The sequence below is a fragment of the Colletes latitarsis genome, chromosome 11, assembly GCF_051014445.1.
Source record: "Colletes latitarsis isolate SP2378_abdomen chromosome 11, iyColLati1, whole genome shotgun sequence".
NCBI lineage: Eukaryota > Metazoa > Arthropoda > Insecta > Hymenoptera > Colletidae > Colletes > Colletes latitarsis.
This window is the reverse complement of record NC_135144.1, coordinates 25,329,901-25,345,895: the sequence shown is the minus strand read 5'-3', so window position 1 is coordinate 25,345,895 and position 15,995 is coordinate 25,329,901. Positions and strand designations below refer to the sequence as shown.

General features: G+C 33.9%; 1 protein-coding gene across 2 annotated transcripts in view; it reads left to right on the top strand.

Annotated features, from left to right (window-relative positions):
* Amph (amphiphysin) overlaps window positions 1-15,995 on the top strand; it is a 49,794-nt gene that overhangs the window by 23,158 nt on the left and 10,641 nt on the right. The gene's annotated exons all lie outside the window — the stretch shown is intronic.

The window sequence follows — 15,995 nt, the reverse complement described above, 5'->3', positions numbered from 1 at the left end:
TTAGAAAATTATATTGCATTCGTTTCTCTTCATTTTCTTTTTCCTTCGTTTGAAGTATCTATTTACATTATACTTTTTCGTAACCTGGATGACCATTAAGCTGGAAGGGGAGGAATTGAAATCTTCGAGGGGTTGATTTGCAACATAGTTCTTTTTACGATGGAAGGAATTAACCTAAGATAAATTAACATTTGTGTTTCCGCGCGTATAGAAAGTTGTATATCGGGCAAAATACGTTCGTTGTCGGGAATTACCTGATAAAATGAACACGGTATTCTGCCCACGCTAGTTTAATAACGACCACATATCGCACGAGCAATTCAGGCATCTTTTGAATCCTGCGGTCGGCAGGGCTAGGTTTAAGAGAATGCGGAAGTCTGACTTGATCTACCCGAATATTTATCGTAGCCGCGTTCGATGGAACTCCGCGGAGTAACAGAATTTACAGGTTTCCCACTATACAGGGTGTCCACCTCATTATCAACCAGCATTTTTTTCGTTAATCGTAAAAGTATATTAAAAGAACAAAGGAAAGAAAAATTTTGTTGCTTCTTATAACCACCGTAATAGTGTATATCAATTTTTTATATTTGTTTAAATATATTTCTTTACATCATATCGAAGAGCATATCAAAACAAATTCGATTGCGTGGTACGATATAATTTTCGGCCACTCGTGGGAAAAATTTTAATGGGAGATCCTAGAGGCCAAAATAAGACGAAAATCAAGAATACCAATTTGTTAATGGAGGCTTCCTTAAAAAGTTATTAACAATTAAATTAAAAAATTTCAAATCGTTCTGGAAAAATTATTTTCGGTTGCGGGGGTCAATTACAATCATTTTTGATGAATACACATACCCCTGAATTCCTATCCACTTTCGAGAAAAAAATTCGAGAAGGTGTGAAATTTTTCGACAGAATTAAAAAATTTTTAATCGTTCTGAAAAAATTATTTTCAATTGCGGGGGTCAATTACAATAGTTTTTGGTCATTACACATACCCCCGAAATCCTACGCACTTTCGATAAAAAAATTCGAGAAGGTGTGACATTTTTCGACAGAATTAAAAAATTTTTAATCGTTCTGAAAAAATTATTTTCGATTGCGGGGGTCAATTACAATAATTTTTGGTCATTACACATACCCCCGAAATCCTACGCAATTTCGATAAAAAAATTCGAGAAGCACTGTACATTTCGATAGCATCAAAGATGTACAGAAATTCATTCACACGTGTTCATTTTCTCAGTAAACAAATCGTTTTTCCGCGTTGGAATTCGAAAGCTGATACGTGATCGAAAGACAGTCGTAGAAAGCAACACCAATTAATCTGATGATTAGTTTTTCTGCCATACTTGCGTGACAAATAATCCTCGTAGAAATAATTAAAATGTTCCTAGATACTTACCTCGTCATTCAAGTATAATAAGTCTTATTTAATGCTAGGATATATCCTTTAAAAAATAGAATAGTTTCATGGCTTATAATCGATAGAGAAACAATATAAATTAAATAAATTTCGTTGAACAAATATTGCATTCTTGTTTCTAATATATAATGAATTGGTAAGACACATTTGCAAACATTCTATGATTGTACTTAGAAAATCTTTATTTAAATACAAAGGATAATAAAATTCTTTATTAATTTAAAAGCTTTTTCTTTTTTATTATTTTACAATTCAGGGAAAATCGTATAGAATAGAGAACAGTTTCATGGCTCCATGAGTTATAGAGGAGCAATTTAAATTAAATAAATTTCGTTGAACAAATATTGCATTCTTGTTTCTAAAGTATAATGAAGAATGTTGGTGAGACACATTTAAATGATTCATGATTGTATCAAGGAAATTTTTATTTAAATAGAAAGGATAATACAATTTTTTATTAATGTAACAGTTTTTTCTCTTTTATTGTTTTATAATTCAGAGGAAATCGAATATATCGCGTTGATCGAAACGTAACTGTAGCTTTAATTCTGACCGTAGAATTTAGTCGGTTCAATGTTAAGGCCAGCACGAGATCGAAAGAAAGGCTGGATCGGATCGCCGGTTGTCGGTCAGCTGTTTCGGCATACCTAAACCCCAACTCGAGAAGAGGCCGGTTCGACGAAAGAAAGATGGACAAAACGTCCCGGGATAGTTCCGTTAGCTCGACCAGCCGAGCCGAGATATGCCTGGTCGAAGCGAGAAAGGAAGGAGCCCCTGAAACTAATACACCGACCACTTCGGCAATACAGTATTGCTTCACCTTTCCATTCCACGCGTTTCCCGAATATTTTCTGCACTTTCTATCGTTCGCCATTGCTCTGTCAGGCGCCATTCGTCTCGACGAATAGTCCCTCTACCGTATTCGGAGAAAATCCCTAGGGTAAACGTGCTTAGTAGAGTCGGCCATTCAAGTCATAATGAAAATTCAACCTATGCGTGCTTATTATTAATAAATTACTTTCCAAACATTTTATATGTCGCTGTATCTGTTAAAGTAGGCACTTTAAAAATACCTGATAGTTCGTTTTAATACTATATTGATTTATGGTCACAGTGTATAAAAATATGCAAAAATTTTCCCCCAGTAGGCAGCCGTTGTAAGTAGCATAAGTATTTAGGTAATTAAAACGACTAAATTAGTAAATGTATGAATAGAACTGTTTATTTATATTTATTGCAGAACGCACTAAGGCATTAATTTAGAAAAACAAAATATAAATAATAAAGAATCCTTCCACGGAAATGTTGGATGAAGCTTTTATACAAAATACGAAATCTAGAACTATGGGAAGTTGTATTTTTATAAATATGCAATCACGCTTTGTACTTGATTTTATTTTCTCGACGGAAGCGAGATTTTTGATTTTCTACGGTGATACATTTTACAGGAAAGATGCGTGTCTCGCGATAACGAATGGTTCATTTTATCATGCGCATAACAAATGTTACATATTTGAGAAAGCAATCTGTACCTTTGTTAAAACGGCTTCCTTATCGCGTCGAATTCTGTAAAAGTAACCGCGTCAGTTTGTGCACATCATTTTATCGTTTCGATAAGCTTGTAACGAACCGAAAGGCGTTATTTGATAATCATTAAACGTCACATAATTATTAAACTAACATACGTTTATCGTACTTGTACGAAAAGCGATGAAATAGGTTAACAAAAAACAGCGAGAATCGTATAATTTACATTTTTATATATCTATTTGAGAAATACAAATGAGAGAGTGAGAATTAAATAACGTTGACTGCCACGGTGGTCACCGGTGACCGGCACTTCAAACTCACAATGAGTTGTAAAATCGTTTACAATGAAAGTACCTTAGCACATTAACGACGGGGCATTTTTATTACAACTTTCCTATACGGTATTTTAACAATACATAATTCCTTCGATATACAGGGTGTTCAGCCACTCGTGGGAAAAATTTTAATGGAGGATTCTAGAGGCCAAAATAAGACGAAAATCAAGAATACCAATTTGTTGATTGAGGTTTCGTTAAAAAGTTACTAACGTTTAAAGTTTCACCAGTACTGAATTTTTTTCTCGAAAATGGGCAGGATTTCGGGGATATGTCTATTCACCAAAAATGATTCTAATTAACCCCCACAGTTAACAATATTTTTTTCAGAACGATTTGAAATATTTTAATTTCGTCGAAAAATTTCACATCTTCTTGATTTTTTTTCTCGAAAGTGGATAGGATTTCGGGGGTATGTCTATTCACCAAAAATGATTGTAATCGACCCCCGCAACCGAAAATAATTTTTCCAGAACGATTGGAAATTTTTTGTTTTCGTCGAAAAATTTAGGCACCTTATTAAGATTTTCGGTAAGGAATTTTTTTCTCGAAAGTGTGTAGGATTTCGGGGGTATGTGTAATGACCAAAAATGATAGTAATTGACCTCCGCATCCAAATATAATTTTTCCAGAACGATTTGAAATTTTTTAATTTTGTCGAAAAATTTGTCCACCTACTAGATTTTTTTCTCGAAAGTGCGTAGGATTTCGGGGGTATGTCTATTCACCAAAAATGATTGTAATTGACCTCTCCAACTAAAAATAATTTTTTCAGAACGATTTGAAATTTTTGAATTTAATTGTTAATAACTTTTTAACAAAGCATCAGTCAAGAAATTTATATTCTTGATTTTCGTTTTATTTCGACCTCTAGAATCTCCCATTAAAATTTTTCCCTGGGATAGTCGAACACCCTGTATAACTAAAAATGTGATAAATATTTGTTATCAATACATTTTATTGAAATTTTCAAGAGTTATATGTGGATAATAGAATATTTTTCTTGTGTAAAATTACTAAAAAAAACACACACTTATACAATTGTAAAAAATGTTAATTTCGTTAGAAACGCTCCAAAATAAGAGGTGCACAGTTGGATTTCAAATATTTTCATATTTTATACTATAATTTAAACAAACGTCGAATTACGGTATTTCTTTTTCGATGGTCGCTTCTTCGTTTATACGTGCGGTTTTGATGCACGGTGGATGCATGAAATGGCGTAGGAGAAAATTGCGAAGCGTGATAACCTTTCAAGATCACTATATTCGCTGCGTGCGATCACGAATTACGGTCCACAAATGGCCGATGGATTGGCCGCTCGTGCAAAACGGGCTATCCGCCTGAGGTTGATGTCCGGAACCTCGCGCCAACATTCTGCTTGGGATTCCTCGTTCCTTCCTGGTGGTCTTTTTGATCCATTCTTCGGTGTCAAGTCGAGTGGAAGGACCTCACTTTCGCTAAAAGAGCTGTTATTGCTACTCCTAGAAACGAGTTCCGTTCCGTATCTACAATTAAATTGTTACAGACGAAATGGTCTTTAATCACAGTTCGAATTTCCCGCCATTCTGATTTTGTTCCTACTTTGCAGACGGTGCCATATTTTGTGGACAAAGAAATATGCAAAATTTCGTTAAAAGTTTTTAGAATAAACGATTATATTAATTTATTTGATCGATTATATAGTCCTCATAGTTTTCAATAACCGTTTTCCACCATTCTGGTGACAATTTTATCCATTTACTATAAAACGTGTATTTGGTTTGAAAATTTTCATAATATTGGAATTTACCTTTTTAAAAACATACGCTTCCAGCCGTGTGCTTGGTAAAATTCATTCTTATAATTATACGTGACAAAAAAAAGAATAGTTTGAGTAAATGTCATTCAATTAAAAAAATCTAGGGCCTCTCTATATTCTTCTAACAGCCCCCCCACCCAAGCCAAAATAATTTGTTGCACGCGAAGAGATTAACCCTTTGGAACAATTTAATTTAAATAAAAATAAAAACGATATCTTTTTAAGAAAATTGCAATATTGCATTTGGGCTATATCGGCAATATATTGAAGTACTATTAAGATGTATGAATAACGGTGCAGCAAACGGAAGATCGTGGAATGCGAATATAGAAACTTGTTTTAATGTCGTGGTGTAAAGTATGCAATTTTTCTAGCAGGAAATTTAAAAATTACATTTCTTTGACCGCGAATGAATTACTACAAGCCCATATGTGATTATTGCGAGTATTCATTATTTCTCATTTTGTAAACCTTGCTTAGTCTGTCCATATTATTCTTGACAAAAAAGAAACGTCTTTTACTACTGAATTTATATACCATTCACAAAATTGAATTCGTTCTTGGTAATCTCTTAGTACTTCTTTCACGATCTTTAATCGTTAACGGATGATCGACGTAAGCGCGCTCTACGAACCGATACCTACACTTCAGTTGAATTATAGGTTAGTTGGTCCTGGACGACGATACCGGAAAGTACAAGCGTCGCGTTCGTTAATAATATACGGTTATTTTTCCACCTATTGTTCACGTCCTTCATTTGTGTATCTTTATACGTTGAACGAGCTAATATTCTAAAGTTAAATACTGTGTATTGTTGTCGTTAGTCAACTCGTAATATTCTGCAAATAGTACATCTTAATACACACGTGATTCAGTTGAACCACTCTGCGTAGCGACGCTGTTGAAAAATCTTAAAATTTTTTCTGAACGTCGTCGTTCTCCTAAAACTGTACAAGCATCATTGTGTTCTTGATTACGACGGAGTGTTGACGAATGAACAGTTCTATTCGGTATTCATATCGACGACGATAGTCTTTCATTGCAGTCTCGTGCATTTCCATTACAGGAACCGTATGTACGTACAGTGAATATCAGCGCATTTAGCGTTCGATAATTGTCTAATTGTTAGTAAAGTTATTAATATCACCATGCAATAACACAATGAATGAATCACAGCTTGATACTGTTTATCGTATGGTTTGCGTAGTTACAAGGATATCGAATAGATCTGTGTTTATCAACACTCATTTCCAATTATGAAACAGGCTCGTGCAGAGAAAAGGAATGACCGAAGCACTGACACTCGGTAAAATACTACATTTATGTATTTTTAATTATATCTCTATAATTTTGGTCTTAGGCTGCAAACTTCATATAATAGTTTTTTCATTGATTTTTTTTCCCATTAATCGTGCAGTTCGACAGGAAAATTCTCATCCCTGGGAAAAATTTTAATGGGGGATTCTAGAGACCAAAATAAGACGAAAATCAAGAATACCAATTTGTTGATGGAGGCTTCCTTAAAAAGTTATTAACAATTAAATTCAAAAATTTCAAATCGCTCTGGAAAAATTATTTTCAGTTACGAGAGTCAATTATAATCATTTTTGGTGATTAGACATACCCCCGAAATCCTACCCATTTTCGAGAAAAAAAATCGCATAGGTGGTGAAATTTTTTGGTGAAAAAAACATTTTTCAAATCGTTCTAAAAAAATTATTTTCTGTTGCGGGGGTCAGTTACAATCATTTTTGGTCATTACACATACCCTCGAAATCCTACGCACTTTCGAGAAAAAAATTCGAGAAGGTGTGAAATTTTTCGACGGAAAAAAAAAATTTCAAATCGTTTTGGAAAAATTATATTTAGCTAGAGGGGTCAATTACAATCATTTTTGGTCATTATACATACCCCCGAAATCCTATCCACTTTCGAGAAAAAAAAATCCTAACCTAAAATCTAATTAAGTGCCTAAATTTTTCGACGGAAAAAAAAAATTTCAAATCGTTTTGGAAAAATTATTTTCGATTGCGGGGGTCAATTACAATCATTTTTGGTCATTATACATACCCCCGAAATCCTATCCACTTTCGAGAAAAAAATTCTAGAAGGTGTGAAATTTTTCGACAAAATTCAAAAATTTCAAATCGTTTTGGAAAAATTATATTTAGCTAGAGGGGTCAATTACAATCATTTTTGGTGAATAGGCATACCCCCGAAATCCTGCCCATTTTCGAGAAAAAAATTCGGAAAGGGTGAAACTTTAAACGTTAATAACTTTTTAACGAAGCCTCCACCAACAAATTGGTATTCTTGATTTTCGTCTTATTTTGGCTTCTAGAATCTCCTATTAAAATTTTTCCCAGGGGTAGCCGAACACCCTGTATATTGTCCTTAAACTTTAAACATTACTTTACTAGAATCGTAATACGTGTAACCGTTGACATAAATCTATTTATATCAACACTTGTACGATTTTCATTTTTATTTTTTGTTCGTATTATTTTCTTATTGCTATCTATTTTTGTTTTGTCCAGAGTAAAGCAAAATTTTATCACGTTTGTTCAATAAAACAGTTAAGTATGTTGTATCTGTTTTTTAAAAATGTTTCATTTTATAACTAAAATTTTCAATTTCCTCCAACAAGTAACATGTAAACATTTATTTTTTATATATTATTCGAAATGACGGTTTTTATCTTTCATTGTTATCGATAAGAATTGTGCAGCGGAGGTTATGGGATTAGACCATAAAAATCGACGCATGTACTTTTTAGGTTATGTTTGATATTGCAAGAATCGTTGCATACGCGGTACTGAAAGTATGGTGTGCACGTTTGCCAACGAGGAAAAGAGAAATATTCTCAACACGTGCATGTTTGCCAACATGGGAATGAGGAACATTTCCAACAAATTATAATTGTAAAATTGATAAAATTGAATGTTTTTGTTCCAGTAGAAGGAATCGAACAATTGATTATTTAATTTTAGCAGTTAATGGGTGAAAGAGAATGTATACGATGTTTTGGATGTCGGTATTAGTAAATGATAGTTTTGCGTTTTGACAACGATTCGTTTCTAGCGCATAACAACCGACGAAATGGCGCAATGGGGCCATCATGGCACAATAATAGCGGTGCAACGGCAGATTCGCAACGTCCGCTCGTCTATTAATAAATTTGGGAGAGGACCATCTATTTTGGAAACGATAAGCTTGCTCGAGCTGAGTTACCTCCGCCTGAACCATATTGTTGCGTTTGATGCGTTCATTACTAGGGAAATGTGATCGGAAAATTGGGAAAACCCTGAAAAGATTTCACTAGTTCGCTGAAAGTCCCCCAAAGTCTCGTGCCAAAATCAAAATAGGAAACTTCTTTCTTTTCTTCCACGTCATGTAAAAGTAATCAATTGTCAATAACTATTATATTTCCAGTATGAAGTCCATCCAATCTACTCTTAACTTGTCTACCAATACGTGGTTTTTTTTTTTAATTAATATACTGTGCACTAATAGAAAAACATTTAACTTTGGAATCTAAAGTTCGTACAATTTAAAATATTGATATTTAAAATATCAATTTTGTAATCAATTTTTGTAATCTATATTTAAATTTCGTATATTTTCACATTAATGCATTGTTTTATGATAATAAGCTTTTCACTTGAGAATTAGTTTGCAGTTTATTTATTAAATTACGTATCCATATGGTTATAGTGTTATTTTCCAATTTCTGTGTGCAAACGAATAAAATGTAATTTGAAATGTCTAACGTAAGATAGGATTAGTTGTAATAGAGAAACTAACGATTATGCGTGTGGATGTGGTAGCCTACACTTTAATCGGAAACCTGTTTGACTGTTATGTGCGTGATATCCACATGAAAGCAAATTAACATAGAAAAGTGAAGACAGTCATTGCATATGCAGGTCAGCTTTTAGCGTAAATGGGTTTATACTGTGTTCCTGCTTGGTGTAAGATATGTGAACTAACGGGATACAAGTCGAACAGCGTGTCTGTTTAAAATAGGTAATAACGTTAGACTTGTACAAGCCGTTTAAAAATAAATTCTTACAAACTTTTCGAAAAAGTGATTTTAGGGATTTATATTTATGACTTAAACTTTCAGAAAAAATGCCATTTAAAGAAATTGTCAAAAAATTATGTTTATTTGAGAAAACAAATTACACGAATTTTTATAAATATCAGGGTGTTCGGCAATACCGGGGAAAAATTTTAATGGGAGATTCTAGAGGCCAAAATAAGACGAAAATCAAGAATACCAATTTGTTGGTGGTGGCTTCGTTAAGAAGTTATTAACATTTAAAGTTCCGCCAGCTCTGAATTTTTTTCTCGAAAATGAGCAGGATTTAGGGGGTATGTGTGATAACCAAAAATGATTGTAATTGACCCCCGCAACCGAAAATAATTTTTTCAGAATTAATTAAAAATTTTTTTTTTCGTCGAAAAATTTAGGCACCTACCCCCTGTCGATTTTTCTTAAAAATTCTTTTTTCATTTTTAGTATTTTTGTTTGACGCCCTACAGAAAAGTTGTCTAATACTTTTTTGTAGGTACTTATGAGCTCTACTTCAAAAATATTCACAATTGTAGGAGTTATGGCTGTTTGAAAATTGGACCATTTTTTTTAGGGTTTTTCTAACATTACGGGATCAAGGAACAACTTTTCGAATATTTTTATAATTGCTACATATTCTACACTAAAATACGCGGCGTTTGGCTTTTTGAACATTAAAATCGTCCAATCCGTTCAGAAGTTATGGTGTTTTAAAGATTCGCATGAATTTTAGGGAAGCATTTCTGGGCCTGAAATTATATTTTCGGTAAGGAATTTTTTTCTCGAAAATGGTTAGGATTTCGGGGGTATGTCTAATGACCAAAAATGATTATAATTGACCCCCGCAACCGAAAATAATTTTTTTAGAACGATTTGAAATTTTTTAATTTTGACGAAAAATTTCACACCATCTCGAATTTTTTTCTCGAAAGTGGGTAGGATTTCGGGGGTATGTCTATTCACCAAAAATGATTGTAATCGACCCCCGCATTCAAATATAATTTTTCCAGAACGATTTGAAATTTTTGAATTTAATTGTTAATAACTTTTTAACGAAGCCTCCATCAACAAATTGGTATTCTTGATTTTCATCTTATTTTGGCCTCTGGAATCTCTCATTAAAATTTTTCCCAGAGGTGGCCGAACACCCTGTATAATTTTAACACTATTTCTGCCGCGTGTTCTATTGCGTCTTTTGACATTCTTACATTTGGATGCAAATAACTGAAAATTATCATTAACGTGAATTATGTTCTAAATGAATATTAAAAGTATCGTCAAATCGATAAAAAGGTCAGTTTCTTACGTGAAACAAAAAGACACATTTTTTAATCGTTCATTAAAATGTGCAATTTCAATGTTAAATGTTAAAAATTGGATGAACGATTTAAATGCGTAGGGTGAAACGATTTGAGAAAATCCTTTTTGAAAAATTTCGAAACGCTTGGAAATAAATTTCAATCTCGTTGAAAGCGGTCGGGTCTTCGAATAGTACGAGAACATTTTCAAGAGTGGTTCGATTCAATTGGATGACGTCAAATTTAATTGAATAAAAATCGGATATCACGTGCGATTAACTATGGTATTATCCCACGTCATAATCGAGTCGTCCAACTTCTCTTTACCTCACATGTTCGCTATATTTTTTATCCTAACGATTTCCTAGGCAAAATTCACATCGTAAAATCTTTATTTTGCATATTAACTGCATACGAATTAACTGTTTCTGGAATTTATAAATAATTATATATTCGCTTTGATTCCCTAGAAAACCGATTTTCTTATTGTTAATTTCGACGTTACAAATAAAACGTATCCAATAGAATTCTAAAAACAAACTAATATATTGCGTCATAAATAATATACAAATTATTTATTGGAGTGTTACATTCGTGCAAAATGTATTTCAAAATAATTTTGCATTCGCGATGAACAGAGCTTGAATCATCGATAATTTATCCAGCATGAAATGAGTCAAACGTTATTTACATATTTAGTCGTTCGAGGTTTATAAAGAGCCAATCGTATTTCTTATTATGATAATATTTGCAGCGGTGAGATAAATCTCGTTTCAGCACGATCTTCAGTAATGTTCGAGATGAGCGTCGGACTATTCTGCCAGTACAAAACATTTAGATTAATTCTTTCAATCGAGTCCATTAGATCTACTTAAACGTCACGTGTAAGCGTTATCTGGTGTCTCGTACAATGGATAAGAGAGTATCGAATACCTGTATAGTTTTAAACGTTTATCGTTCTACAAAACTATTTAACGTGCAAAGAAACATTGCTTTGTATTATCATACATAATTATAATAAAATTTGATTTAGTTTTTTGGTATGCCAACGGAATTTACAAAATTAAGATGAAATTATCAATCGTTGATCAAAGCTTCAGAATTTCGTTAATTTCAGGGATCCAGAGTTCGTCCTTGTTAATCACGAACCCCCCTCCCTCCCATTATCCTTTGCAACATTTAGTAATGTCTGAGAAACTTTATAAATCGCTCTTAGAATGTATCGATCGAGCAGTGCAAGATAAAAATTTTATTTTTTCACATACAGGTCAAATTTTTCTGATTAAAATTACCTTAAATACGACATAAGTACTCTTACCGAAACAATCTATTTTCGTATCGGAACAGCAGTCTAAATTGAATTACATTTGCTCCCATTGTAATCAGAAAAATTTCACTGATACGTTAGACGAATTGCGTTAAGAAAAAGTGAAAAAGAAATTTTAATGTTGCATTGTCCTTCGTCGTGGATGCAACATCGTACAGTTGGACTTCTTCGAACACGCTCAGGCTCTTATTTCTTCTTTGTTTGCTCGCCATCCTTCTCTATGGCTGCAGAGGTCAAACGGGGCTCGAGTTTCGCGTGCCAGACAGAGAAAAACACTGTATTCGGATATCGAACGGTGTTTATGGCGGCTGTCCCCGTGGATTCTTGCCTTTATTTCGCGTTCCTTCGACGAGCGATTTCCACACAGCGAGACATTGTCTGCAGAAGGTCGGCGTACCTCTCACCTTCGGACGGGCGACCGTTCCGCAAATAGTCACTAAGGAGCTTACGTAATCGGCGTATGCGCGATTTCCATCGCTGCCTAGCAGATTATAGTGTTCGATCTCTGATCATCCTGTGCAGCTCGCGCAGAAGCATTTTTGCGAAACGCCAGAGGCCGCCATTGTCGCGCGGAGGAACGATCCAAGCAGATGGAAGACCAGATCTTCGATTTTGGCGGGGAGTTGAGATCATTCAGGCACGAAAATTTTCGAATTGATCGTTCCATGTACCTAGGACAGAATCCAAACTCTACAACTTGTACAGGAATGAAATATAATTAATTTCTGACATTAGAAGGCTTCTTCTTTCGTATTAAAAATGAAAATTCTTATGCTGACGATATTTTTTTGCTTTACGTAAAAGTTATTTAAAATTAGAAAAGTAGGAAAGTTAATCAAATTTTTTAAGTGTTGCTTGAAAGACTGCCACCTGTAGGTTACTGTAGTATATTTGTTTTCATAAAAATGTTTTATATTTTGATTAACATGATTTGCCACACTATTTATTTTTATCTTTGTACCATCGTTATTTTTGACCATCTAACGACTAGTGTAAGCCTGTGAATTTATGATACGTGGAATGGAGAGATGACTTATTAGCGAGACGCGAATTACGACTTATAACGAGACAATACTGGATATTAATTTTAAAAAATAATACATTTCATCGCGCATCTTTTGAAATGATTCTATATGACTAAAACGACCAGACTTTTATGTTTAATATTTTCCCTAAAAGTGCGTTGTTTTTCAAACTACGTTAAATACTACGTTTCATTGAAAACTGATCACTGTACGAGTACTTTTCACACTGTTTGAGCATTTAGTATTCTTCACGTATTTCGATTACGAAAGACGGATCGGTATTCTCTGGGATGGAATCGTTTCGACGAAATCTGTGATTTGTTGCGTCACGGTTTCCGATTTGAATGATCTTTTCCTGAGGTTGGTATCTTAGCAGGTGTCGGAAGGAAAAGTACATACGAGTCGGATGAGTAACATTCGCAGCAAATTTCTCCGCGGTCGATGGTTATTGTTTCGTCAGTACATACATGCTTTCGTAACGTCACGCCTTATTGCATGGAATGATGGTACTTGCATAGGTATTCAACCAACGCTTATCTGTTTATTAACGCTGTAACATCTCGTCTCGAGTACAGATGGAAAATCATTCGCGAAACTTCCGAAAAAAATTTTATTCAAATTTTATATAGGAAAATGATTTTCATAACAATTTCGAAGATAGATAAATATAAAACTATGTTTTGTTTCCATTTTTTTATACGTACTATACCGTGTTCAGCCTGGGAAAAATTTTAATGGGGGATTCTAGAGGCCAAAATAAGACGAAAATCAAGAATACCAATTTGTTGATGGAGGCTTCGTTGAAAAGTTATTAACGTTTAAAGTTCCGCTCGTAATGAATTTTTTTCTCGAAAATGCGCGAGATTTCGGGGGTATGTCTGTTCACCAAAAATGATTGTATTTGACCCCTCTAGCTAAATATAATTTTTTTATAACGATTTGAAATTTTTTTTTCCGTCGAAAAATTTCACACCTTTTCGAATTTTTTTCTCGAAAGTGGATAGGATTTCGGGGGTATGTGTAATGACCAAAAATGATTGTAAATGACTTCCGCAACTGAAAATAATTTTTTCAAAACGATTTGAAATTTTTTTTTTCCGTCGAAAAATTGTACACCTTCTGGAATTTTTTTCTCGAAAGTGGATAAGATTTCGAGGGTATGTGTAATGACCAAAAATGATTGTAATTGACTCCTGCAACCGAAAATAATTTTTCCGAAAAGTTATAACTGCGTGAAATAAAATAAAACAAATATTAAATTACTATGAAGGGTTAAACCCCAAAGAGAAAGTTACATTACAAACCGTGTTTTATAAATTTTAATTTTAATCTTTCCTCTTTCACGGTAATCACAAACGATATATTTCCTTATAAATTAGTTGAACAAATTTTATTCGCGTGACTATTGATTCAAAAAATTCGTCGATAGATTCTAATTAAAAAATAAAACGTGGGTTCACGAATGAATAAAAAATTCTCGTTCGTTATTTCGTGAAAATTTGTCCCGCTCTGATAGTTGCAGTCCCTGACTGTGAGCTCGATAAAACCCCCATCCGCCATCTTTGTAGGGTTAAATGATAGAAAATACAAACGCGCGTAATGGAAACGAGAGCACAGAACCGTTTTGCAATCTCGTTTCCTTGGTACGAACGATCGATGCAAAGTACACATTAACCGACGCTCTTTACACTTTGCACATCTGAATTGCTCTTTCGTGACGTAACCCTAATTACATCTTCAGGTATAACGAGGCTACTCCGGCGATCGTCCCTCTCTTTAAACTCCGGGCGCTACACGAACGCCCAAGGAAACGTGTCTTGTCTTTTCTTATCGGTCAATGACGAATATATGGTTCAAAGGCTTTGCTCGTATTATCACTGTACTTTCTCTTGTTTGAACGTTTCGATTAAAATCCAGTTATGCCACGATTACAATAATGTTATTAACCTGGTAATCAAAGAAGACGACGGGGCATTTTTATTAAAACTTTACTATAGGATGATTTTAATAACATAGAATTCCTTCAACATGTGTATATTAAAAATGTGATAAGTATTTTTGTAATTGATATAGTTTATTAAAATTTTCAGAAGTTCTACGTGGATAATAGAATTGTTGAAAACACACATTTGTCGAAAAACGAGAATACTCGTTTCCTCGTCGGTAATGTGTTAACTATGTATTTGTATTTGTCAGAATTTTCGATAAGAAACAGTTCAGTTAAACTTCAAAGTGTTGTATAACTCTTGAACTATTAAATGTAGGACATAAGTACCTTGATACTTGTTTGTGGAAAGTAAAAAAAATGCATCGAATGTGGTCTAACCAAAATTATAGAATTTAGTTCAAGAAAACGGATACAGTTGCATTTTTTAGATGCATCAATGCATTAAATATACCAAATTGAGGATATTCAATTGGAAATTTCGAGGGGAGGGGCTGATTAGTTGCCAAATATAAAATTTAAGTTTCTGCTGTATTAATAAAGAAATGAGCTTGTTAGGAAAATATTAGTTTGCAATATACTATTCCAATTCAACCTAAATATGTACATAAAACGAAAACCAACCAGACCTAACCTAACTATTGAATTCAAATTGAATCCAAATTTCACTGTGCGTCGCCATGTTGCATTTTATTCTATTATTATAGACAGATTTGAGTCCTCAACGCCTTAGAATGACAGTGAAAGAGTATTTTTTACTAAAATTTCTTATTTCTTATTTACAACGTGTTAATATTTACTATTTATTATTTCACATTTTTCCCCTTGAAATTATTCCCAAACTACTGCTGCCTTAAGTCCACCTTTGGGTCTGCCATCGTCTCCAAATCGTTTCAAAATAGCAAAGTCCCGATTTGTACAGTATTAAACGTAATGGACGCTGAATTACATCGACTATAAATATATTTCCTTGTCGTGTGTGTCCTGCACTCGATCCATCGTCATTAACCTCGAAAGAATTCCTGTTCGATGCGTTCGTTTCGTGGCCATTTTGAAAGCATTGCGAGCCTGACGATTATTCAAAGATAAAATGAATTCGTAGGCGAAACGGGGACCATTTTGCTAACACGAGCGCTATAGTTCTTCCAACGAAGATCATGGAAAAGGACGAAATGCTTCTCGAGTTTCGTTCTGTATTTATTTACGCACGTGCAGTTTGGTCTCGAC